We start from the raw sequence: 11,975 nt of genomic DNA on the forward strand, positions 1-11,975 counted from the left end.
CTCTCGACAGAGTCTCTCTTTGTCGCTCAGGCTGGAGTCCAGTGGTGCGATCTTGGCTCACCACAACCTCTGTCTCCTGGGTTCAAGTGATTCTTCTGCCTCAGCCTCCCGAGCAGTTGGGACTACAGGCACGTGCCACCATGCCCAGCTAATTTTTTAATTTTTAGTAGAGATGGGGTTTCACCATATTGGCCAGGCTGGTCTCGAACTCCTGACCTCGTGATCCATCCACTTGGCCTCCCAAAGGCAAACCCATTTCTTTAAAAACATTGACAAGCTGAAAAGAGAGTGGACAGCTGCCAGACCAGTTTGGGAAGATAATCAGAATCAAATACATAAGCAGAGTATTTGAACACCAAAGTCATTTTTCTTGGGGGCATTTGTCTATGCTGCGTACTTGCAATTTATTTGCAACCTTGTGAGAAAGACATATAGAAGCCAAGGCCCACAATCTTCCCATGAGGAATGGGACTCCTAAAAGACACCCACTTCCAACATTGATCTGGGATGACTAAGGCTTATACCCACAGGATGAAGTATGGACAAGAACTAAACCCATTACCATGATTACCTGATGAAATGCAGGTCACCTGGTTAAGTTCAACTTTCAGCTACACAACGAAAAACTTTTTTAACTGTACCGCTCCATGTAATATTTGTGATATTTTTGTACTTTAAAAATGATTTGTTATTAATCTGAAATTCAAATTTAACTAGGTAACTTTATTTGTGTATGCTGATTGCACCCACTACCAGATCCCACACCTTGAACTGCAAAGCAGCCTACCCTGCTTTGAGTAGAGCAGAAGAAAAACAGAAGAAATTAAATCACCATTCAGATTTTGTAGCCATATCCTACATTCCCGGGGTTGGTCAAGTAACTTCTATCCATGAACTTGGATAATATTCCGAGGTACCCAGCTACCTGACAGATGCAAGCACAGTATCTCACTAGGGAAGAACATAGTCAATTGAGATCACGGGGAACCCTCACAAGTAATCATTCAAGAGTAATAACCAGCAAGCTTTCAAAGATAATTAAGCACACAAAGAAACAAGGCAGCATGAAGAAGAACCAATAGAAACAACAAGAATAATATAGCCAGATGCAGAATTCAAATATTAAAATTACCATTCACGGATTTTAAACAACTCAGCTCACTATATTTTAAAAAATTGATGTTCTTTAACATATGTTCAAGGTAACTTAACAGATTTGGAAAAAAAAGAACCAAATCCAACTTTTATAAAGAAAAAACACAATAACTCAAAATAAAAGCTGTAAAACAGATAGTAGATTGGACTTAGCAGAAAAGATAATTTATAAAATGGAAATCAGGTTAGAAGTTATACAAATATAGCACAAACCCCATGTGTGTTATTTGTGTATATTATCATCAATGTAACTGTCAAAATATGGAGACAAATTGGAAACAGAGTCATCCCTTTCCCCCAAAATAACATAATTTTAACAAAACTGATTCCTAGTAGAGTTATTTTAGCAATAGAGATTAAAAAAATGCATGAGGCAACATTTTTAGAAAGTTAAGGGCAAAATTGTTATTTTTGAGTTGTGTAATTCTGGACCTAGAAAAACCAGGAGAATCTACTGAAACCTATTATAAATAATATAAGATTGAATGAAAGTGGTTGGTTTTGATTGATATATCTTAAAAACCAAGATTGTTTTGCTGTGCTTTCTTTTTGATACAGGGTCCTCACTCAGTCACCCAGGCTGGAGTTCAGTGGCACCATCATGGCTCACTGTAGCCTCCACCTCTTATGCCTACTTGTTCCTCCCACCTCAGCTTCCTGAGTAGCTGGGACCACAGGCACATGCCATCAGGCCTGTGTAAAAACAAACAAAAAACACAAGAGTTTTTAATTTTTAAATTTTTTGTAGAGATGAGGTCTCACTATGTTGCCTAGGCATGTCTCGAACTCCTGGGCTCAAGAGATCCTCCCACTTTGGCTTCCCAAATTGCTGGGATTACAGGTGTGAACCACTGCACTCAGCACCAAGATTTTTTAATAAACTCAAAATAAACAATTAGAAAACATTATATAATATGTACACTTACATAATTAATATATTTATTAGAACAACATATGAGAATGACAGCTTCATACATTTCATAATTTTGGATGAAAAGAGTAAGTAATGTGAATATTAATTTTCAATAAATGAATTTATATCCTTATATATTATTAATAAAAATCTTAACTTTAATTAGAATCAAATGTATTTATTTAATAATGTTAAACACTGAATTAAATATATATTTATAGATAGATATAGATACATAAATATATATGGAACATGGTTATGGGAATATATGGAATTTAACATTTGATAAAAAGCTTTTCTTATCGGTAGAGAAGGAATGAGTTTGTCTAAATGGAGTTGACACATTGACAAACCATTTGGTAAAAAAAAAAAATTCCCCCTTTTACTCTTCTATAAAAATAAATCAAGATGATTTAAACATTAGCTTTAAAATAGGAGATATAAAAGTTTTCTTGCTTAAGAAGGACTAAAGCCATTTCTAGGATTGAGGAGTCAAGGAAGCTAACTAGAACCCAATATCCTGGTTTCTTTTCTTCTCGACATTATAATACCTATCATGAATTCCCTTCTCTTTCTAGAGTGAATTACTAGTGAGCCAGGGCCCTGATTCCCTCAGCCCTTGGTGACTGGTCAGGGACTACACTGTTCAGAGACCCCCAGTCTTTGGCTTTTGGCTATAAACAACCTCAATCCTTTATGCAGTATGATTTATAAATATGGTGATTTTCAATGAGTCTCATGGCCTCCAAAAGATTGGGAACCATGTCTTATAAAAATAAGAGTGAACAAGGATAATTACATAGTTTAATTTTTAAAAGGTTAATCAGTCCAGTGCCACACTAGCTAATAATCTGAATCATGAGAGAATTATTTTTAAAATGACAGACTTGGTTCCATCCAGGGATTAAAGGACTGAAGAAGGCTAAGAATTCTTTTGTTTTAGAAACTTCTCAGGGTATTGGCTGCTCCATCAAGCAAGCTGAGTCCTCCTCTTTCTTTATCTTTTCTTTTCTGTTTTTTTTTGTTTTTTTTTTTTTGTTTTTTTTTTTTGTTTTTTTTTTTGTTTTTTTTTTTTTTGAGATAGAGTTTCACTGTGTCATCTAGGCTGGAGTGCAGTGGTGCAAACATCTCACTACAGCCTCCAACTCCTGGCCTCAAGTCATTCTTCCCCTTTGGTCTCTCAAAGCACTGGGATTACAGGCTGAATACTCTTGAATTCAACTACCTAGAAGTAAATTTCCACTAGATCTTAACCAAGAATGAGCTCATGTCCATTTTTGTTTTGAAATGGAGTCTCGCTCTGTTGCCAGGCTGGAGTGCAGTGGAGCGATCTTGGCTTACTGCAATCTCCACCTCTCAGGTTCAAGCAATTCTCCTGTCTCAGCCTCCCGAGTAGCTGGGACTACATGTGTGTGCCACCATGCCCAGCTAATTTTTGTATATATACATACATACATATATATATATATATATTTAGTAGAGACGGGGTTTCACCATGTTGGCTAGGATGGTCTCAATCTCTTGACCTCGTGATCCGCCCGCCTCGGCCTTCCAAAGTGCTGGGATTACAGGCGTGAGCCACCGCACCCGGCCTGATCATGTCCATTTTTAATCTGAAAAGAACTATAGAGATATTTTGAAATGTATTTTTCCAGAGCACTCAAGTGAGCATTTTACTTAAATGAGACATTAAATCAAGTCCCTCTGCTTTGTCATAGTCTTGTTCAGGAAGGGGTTAAATGTTATATTCATTTGTTTTGCAAACAAAACCCCTGGTTTGGGTGTCTCAGCCAGTAGAGCTGCCTGCTGGTGGCAGTGCAAATAGCCAAAACTGCATGCAGGCTATCACAGGAAGAGTAATCCTTTGATGCTTCCCCTGTATGTGTGCATTCCCCTCCAGGACAGCAAAAGTTCCTTTGAAATTTGATTTACTGCCACACTGTGTGTGAGTTCCTTTATGACATGGGAAGGTACATGCCTATAGATTTTTAATGGCAAGATTAAAAAGTTATTTACCTTTGCAGACATGGTACAATATAGTGATCAATATCTGAGATCTGGCACTGTTTTCTGTAGATAGATAGCATTTCTTAAAATAATGAAAACTTAATCTAAATTCCATAAAAACACAAAATTTGATTTTTCTTCTATTTTCTAATATATTGAGGGCTCTACTCAAAACCATTTCCTTATGTGACATCTCTGACGTCAGCCCACACTGATTTATTTCTTCCTACTCCAGGATGGGCTGAACGTGAGCTGCTTGTACACTGCATACCTCTAGGGGGTGCTGTTTATATCTTATATTTTGTGTATGATACCTGTATGTTTATTGTATATACATGCCCACTACAGATATCAGTAAGATGTTCTGTGGAAGCGGTAAAATTTTCTAATGTGCACAAAGGCAGAATATGGACTAGCAGTGGGGCTGCCTTATCCTGACTTTTTATAGTACTTACATTGTGGATAACAGGATGCTATAATACGTTGTTTATTTAAAATCACTACATTTGTATGTTTCCTTCACATTGTATGAGTGTGTGGGTTTCTCATATTAGAAGCTTACATTACACATCTGTGCTTTCTTGTGGCACAAACAAAAGATGGAGGTGTAGTATGGTCTCAACAAAAGACTGTTAAACCGAGTCATAGGTGCACAGAATATTAATGACAGCAGAAGCATTTGTACTGCTCAAGCATCTGCTTGAGGACGTTTTCACTGACACCAACCAACATGAGGAATTGTTAGGATAACATTTTTACTTTATTATTTTGCCTTATACTTACAAAACAATGTATATTTAATTTTTTTGACTTTGATCCACCTCCCCCCACCGAAAATTTAATAATAAGAATATATTTCTTACATTTGGGACAGTTTATAAGCTGATACATCAGTTAGGGATTACTTTTAGCTCTATATAGCAGAAATCCCATTGCAGTAGTTTAATAAAACAGGAATTCATTTTTCTCATGTCCTCTGGTCTGGGAGGTAGGCAGTTCATGACTGCTCAGCTGTTTAGGGAATGAGGCTCCTTTTCTATTTCTGCTCTGTCATCTTGAGCATGTCGATGTTGCTCCCATGGTTGCAATATGGCAGCTGCAGCACCGAGTGTCAAACTGCAATTCATACAGTGAAATAAGAATAAAAAAGAACAAAATGAGTTGACCGTATCTGAAAAAGTATTCCTGAAATTCCCTCTCAAAATCTTTTGCTGAAGTTCCATTGGTCAGGACTACGTTATATGGTCAACTCTCTTCTGAGAGATTTTTGGAAAGTGATTTTTTTTTTTTTTTTAAATTAGACATATTGGAATTCTGTTGGGAAGAAAGAAAGGGAAAATAAGAGACTGAAGAGACATTGTCTGCCATACCTAATATTGTCGTTTTTAATGTATTTTTATGATGTCATTTGGGCTTATCTTCCAGACCACATTTAAATGGTTGGACTAGAGACCTGTTCACAGGGAATTTGCATGACTGGGAGGTGACTGAGCTGGGACAAAACAGTGAGCCTAACCATGCGATGGTTTTGGGAGTCAAAACGTAGGTTCAGAGGCCCCCTTGCTGGCCAGTTCAGGGAACTGTCAGAAAGCATCCCATGTCTACCTATCACACACCCTCAACTGCTCACTTTGTTGATGGGAAGATCTAGATCTTATGGCAGTTTCCCATGTCCCACTGGCTTTTCAGCTTCAGCCAAGGAGGTGATGGGATTTGTAGCTGATGCAAGCTAGCTATTGGAATCAAGACAGCATGAGCCTGGTTTCCCTGCTTACAAAACATATGAAAGCTTCTTTTAGTATATATACATTATAAACACTTTATTTTTACCTAGGCAAATAATATTTGCCTTATTTTTTCATTTGATTTTTAACTTTCTTTTTTTTTTTTTTTTTTTTCCGAGACAGAGTCTCGCTCTGTCGCCCAGGCTGGAGTGCAGTGGCCGGATCTCAGCTCACTGCAAGCTCCGCCTCCCGGGTTCACGCCATTCTCCTGCCTCAGCCTCCCGAGTAGCTGGGACTACAGGCGCCCACCACTTCGCCCGGCTAATTTTTTGTATTTTTTAGTGGAGACGGGGTTTCACCGTGTTAGCCAGGATGGTCTCGATCTCCTGACCTCGTGAACCGCCCGTCTCGGCCTCCCAAAGTGCTGGGATTACAGGCTTGAGCCACCGCGCCCGGCCCTGATTTTTAACTTTCTGTTATGGAAAATTTCAAATAAATACAAAAGGAGAGCGAGAATACAATAAACCTCTATGTGCACATCGCTCAGCATCAATGATTACTAACTTATGTCTGATTTTGTTTCGTGTTTAGCAATGCCCATTCCTTTTCCAAGGTTATTTTGAAGCAAGTTGTATCATTTTTAATAAATATTCTTTTGTCTTTAAAATATAAGGCTTTTTTTTTTTTTTTTTTTTTTTTTTTGATGGAGCTTTGCTCTGTCGCCCAGGCTGGAGTGCAGTGACGTGATCTCGGCTCACTGAAACCTCTGCTTCCCGGGTTCAAGAAATTCTCCTGCCTCAGCCTCCCAAGTAGCTGGGACTACAGGTTCCCGCCACCATGCCTGGCTAATTTTTGTATTTTTAGTAGAGACGGGGTTTCACCATATTATTCAGGCTGATCTTGAACTCTTGACCATGTTATCCATCCGCCTCGGCCTCCCAACGTGCTGAGATCACAGGCGTGAGCCACCGCGCCTGGCGAACTATAAGGCTTTTTTATGCAGTCTGTGTTTAGAGTTCTCTACTGTCAAGTTTTGTCCAGGTTCTTTGACTAAAGATGTCAATGAGAATTGTACATTGTAATTCATTGCTACATCTCTTATCTATTTTTAATCTACAAGGTCCCCTCCCACTTTGTTTCTCTCTTGCAGTTTATTTACTGAAAAATCCAAGTTTAGCAGCATTTCTTGTATTGTGCATTTTTCTATCTACATCTCTGTGTTGTCATTGAGCGAGTTTCTCTGTTTACTGTATCCTGCAACTTGATTGTTAGAACTAAAAGCTTAATCAGATTTATGTTCACATTTATTGATTTTTGTTTTTAAGAAAATTGAATTATTTACAATGATCAATGGTCATTTTTTTCTAACATAAAACATTCTTTGCAGATGACATCTTTATAACTCAATGTCAAAGAAAAATACTTTGAATTGCATTGTTGACCTGAGTGTCTATTAATGAATGAATGGTTAAAGAAAATGTGGTATACATACATAAGAGAATATTATTCAGCCATAAAAAAGAACTAAAATCCTGTCATTTGCAACAACATGGATGGAACTGGAAGACATTGAATGAAATAAGCAAAGTGCAAAAAGGTAAATATTACATGTTCTCATTTGTATGTTGGAACTAAAAAAAATTGAACTCATGGAAATAGAACATTGAATGTTGATTAGTAGAGGCTAGGAACGGTAGTGGGAGCAGGGGATACAGTGGGGGTGATTGATGGGTATAAAATACAGTTAGAGAGGATGAATACGATCTAGTATTTGGTATCATAATAGGGTGACTACAGTTAACAATAATTTATTGTATTTTTTTATAACTAAAAGAATGGAGTTGCAATGTTCCTAATAGAAATAAATGATAAATGTTTAAGGTGATGAATACCCCCAATTACCCTGATTTGATCATCACGCATTGTAGACCTGTATCAAAACATTTTGTGTGTCCCATAAATATATACGACTATTATGTACCCACAATAACAAACTTTAAAAAACTTAAGAAAATACTTCGAAGCAAATGGCAGACATCTTAATTCTCAAGCAGTGTGAAACTTAAAGTTTGTACAGTTCAACTTTACTGCTGGGTGTAATTTTATTCTGTCATACTCAACAGATGTTTTCAGAACAAACATTATTATAATAAAATATTATTTTCCCATCTCTCCATTTGATTTAGGAATTCTTGACCCATTATGGCCACTAATGCCAGGAAGTTCTAATTTTATTTGTATCATTTTGTTATAGTTAGCTATTTTTTTTTTCTATTAACTAATTTAGCCTATGCTTAGATATAGTTTATTTAGATTGAATTGAAAGAAGGTTACTCTCAATACATCAAAAAAATCCTGCATTAGATATTATTGACACATCATTTAATTTTATATAAACAAACTTTACAAATATTTCTCTGTATTAAGCATAAATAAGGGTTCTTCTCACTTGCTTAAATCAGAATCACTTGTAAAAATCCAACTATATGCAAAGGTGGCTTTAAATTGGTTTATTCTCTAAAAGCTTTCCTTTTGGGTACTCAGTTCTTTTCATTGCTGATCTATTTTTTCCCCATACATAGTGAAAAGGTCAGTGTGATCAAGATTTAGGTCTAAATTACCATAACTTATCAATTTATGAGTTCTCAACTCTTCCAGCTTACTTAGATATCTTAAAATGACACATACTTGTAATATTTTTCTAGTTACAATTTGGGCCATTTTATGGTGGTAGTCTGCAAAGTTTTTTTAAAAAGATAGAATATTTTAAAGTTTTATTTTATTAAGATAGATATTTGGTAAAAGGTCTCTATATAAAAAAATTAATTAAGGCAGAGCAGCTGCGCTTGAAGTAGTGGGTAGAAGCCTGGAGCTCTGCGTCCATAGACTCCTCTTGTCCCTCTGTTACTACCCTGATCACCTCACATAAATTCTAAATCTTATTGGAGACCATTTGAAAATAATGCCTTCAGATGTACCTGAGCTCCATATTTGTCCATTATTTATGGAGGGCCGCTATGCTAACTATAAGAAGGAATAAATAATATAGTTGGAGATATTGGTGATCGGGTCGGCCAATGAGACAGTAAAGTGCTTATGGCTTTCTGGTTTTCTCTCAGTCCTGCTCTTCCTTCTGAATGTTTTCTTTACAGGAATAAGGAAACCTAACAGTGATACCTGGTTTTTAACTTCAGCTCTAGAATTAATTATGAAATGTAAATTTGATCTTGTAAATCTTCTGAGATATTTTATGTAAATTTCAAAATTAGTTGGGATTCAGAAATTCTTGTTTAATGAAATGTTTTGGATTCTCTTTAATGAATTCATCATGTAATGATCTAGAGAAAAACTCTATAACCTATTTGTCACTGTGCATTGTGGGTTTAAATATGGAGTCTTTTGGTTAGCAGGCACAAATTAAATTAAACAACCTTTCTAATTAAGACAAAAATGCAGAGTACTTCATGTAGTCAGTGAATTATAAATGAAAAAGGATAATTAAGTTTGGAGTTCATCATCTAAAAGTGAATTGGTAAACTTGGATTCCTCACAACTTGAATTAAATATATCTCAGATTCAGGCCTTCTTTATTTTCACAGCTACTCACCTTTCTTTTATTTTATAATTTCTCACTTGTTTATGAGTTCCTCTTCTCTAATTTATCCAGAATACCAATTTCTAATAAACTTTGCCTTTAGTTCACAGGATTCTTATGTAGGACTCTTTTTAGCTCTCTATAGACATCCACATTAAATTTAAATTCTTAGTCCAACATTCAAGTCTATGTCAGTTGGCCGTACATACAGATCTTAGCTTCCCTTATCATGGACCTATCTTCCATCTAGGCTGACATTCTTAGTGTTCCAGAGGTGAAAGTCAAAATGTTTAACAATCGTGGTAGCATGGCAATTGTGAGATACTAGAACAGACACTAGTCATAATGTTAGATCATTCCTAGAGGTTCCAAGAAGCTGGGGTGGCCCAAGCATCAGGGCAATGGCTGGATATACCAAACAGACCAGAAGTCTTTCAGTATTTTCAACAACTGGTGCAGTGAATACCATTAGCCAGTTCAAGGATTGCCTCAGTTTGAAAGAGCTGTGTCTTCCTAGGATGATCCATATTCAATGAGAGATGGCTATGGGGGTTTAGTTCTAGACACCCAATGGGGTTGGCTAAAACTGTCATTTGTTGCTGAATCACAGTTGGTTTTTCTTTCTGCCCAATCCTGCTTCCTTCTCTTTTATTGCGTAAGTGTGATATCAAGGCTCCCCACAGTGAATGACTTGCCTGCTAATTGCCATCTCACACTCTGCACCTCAGGAAACACAACCTGACAACTGGTGTGGCAAAACCATGTCTACATGTTATTTGGGCTGAATAGGATCCTGTGCATGCTTTTAAAAGTAAAAGTAATTTGTATACATTCTGTCATGGGGTAAATGCATATATTTTGGAAGACATGTTCATTGGCATTATCAAGTTTGTTTGTTTTTTTTTTTTTTCTAACGCGAATAAATGGACTACAAACTGGCTGAGTTTTAAAGAAGTGAGGAGATATTATTTAAGCAGTGTTCTTCTCCGGAGGATCTGGCCTTTGTGGAATATGACTTAAAAAGATTCCGAGCAATCGGGTTATAGCAGAAAATAACCAGCCTTGAGGAGTCACGGGAAGGAGTGCAAGAGGGGAAGAAAGGAGTTGAAAACAGCAACCACTTGGTTATAAATGTGTTGAGGACCAACCTAGGTGTGGGTATAGATTGAGTGTCTTAGTAAATAATTAAAAGAAATAGGAATATGTGATCGGAGCCTGGAAGAATAGGTGTCATTGGGGCCAGCTTCATGAGCATGTGGACTCAAAAGAATTCCACAGTCAGAAGGGTTCCATGTTCAGAAGCGCTCCATGCTGGGTGTAATGTTCTTCAGTCACCATCTTGAAATTAATGACATTTTTACAAGCAGCTCCATATTTTCCTTCTGTATTGCCCACCCCCCAACATTGTGTAGGTGGTGTTAGATGTAATACTATAGCATCAGCTCTGCTCTGTGGGAATGAGACTCTGTTTCTGATGGACAAAGGCCATCAGAACCACAGTCATCCCTGGCAGACATTCAAATGTCTACTGGTATGACAATTAAATGCCTACTCAACGACCTGGACTGTCTTTTGCCAACAGGCTATTTGTTATAATTTAATCCATAATTTTTCATCAGAAAAATGAGATGGGAAACTGCAGAAAGCCTAACTTTTCTTCACTTTAGAGTGCCAAGGAAAACAAGTGAAGCTTTAATCTGTGTTGTCAAAACACAGGAGTATAGCTCTGCTTCTCTTTAAGCAAAGAACATCAACTTTTTTTCAGGAGATGGCCAAATGCCATTTTTTTTTTTTTTTAATAATCAAAAGCAAAATATGTTAAGCTTATACTATTTCTACTCCTCTTTCTTTCTCATATTCTAAAAACAGTCCTCTAGGCCTCCTCTTTGTTACACTGGAGTTATGGGGACACTGTGCTGTTGGGGCCACTCCTGACTCTCTGGATGCTTGGTCCTGCCCTGGTTGCTCATGGAGAACTGTGCCCTCTCTTCAGTACTTCAAGTGCTGTATTTTCAAACTGTCTAATAAATGCTTCTTGAATTGAACTGGAACACGTTCACAAACATTTTAAGAATCTGAACTTTCAGGAGAAACTCATCTAAGTCCTGCTCAAATTACCGCCAAGGTCTATAAAGCAGCAACATTTCCAGACTCCAAAATCATTTATGATTTGCCATCCGCCTACGGAATAGTGTTCTGATGATTTAAAGCCCATCTGTCTTCTATTTCTTGGGGCCTTTGAACTTTTTACAAATGCCTGGATTTCTGTTCGATGACTTCATACTTCCATATTAAAAAGCTACATTTTACTTTAGGCCCACTGGGGAGGGAGAGATCCTACTTCCTGTAATTGTCCCGACGTCTTCATTTGTATATATTAATTTTTGCTGATGAAAAAATGGAGAAAATGAGTCCCTCACATTTGCTGAGGTGGTTTCTTCTTAGAGGATGTTGGTTGTATGATAAAGATAAGGCACGAGAGGCTGCTCTTATTCTTTCTTTAAAGAACATGGTTGATGCTTGCCATTTATAGGCACTTAGAAATAAAGCAGACAAAATTATTTATTGATAGTTTGATTTT

This window comes from Chlorocebus sabaeus, chromosome 10 (genome assembly GCF_047675955.1).
Source record: "Chlorocebus sabaeus isolate Y175 chromosome 10, mChlSab1.0.hap1, whole genome shotgun sequence".
Taxonomy (NCBI): Eukaryota; Metazoa; Chordata; class Mammalia; order Primates; family Cercopithecidae; genus Chlorocebus; species Chlorocebus sabaeus.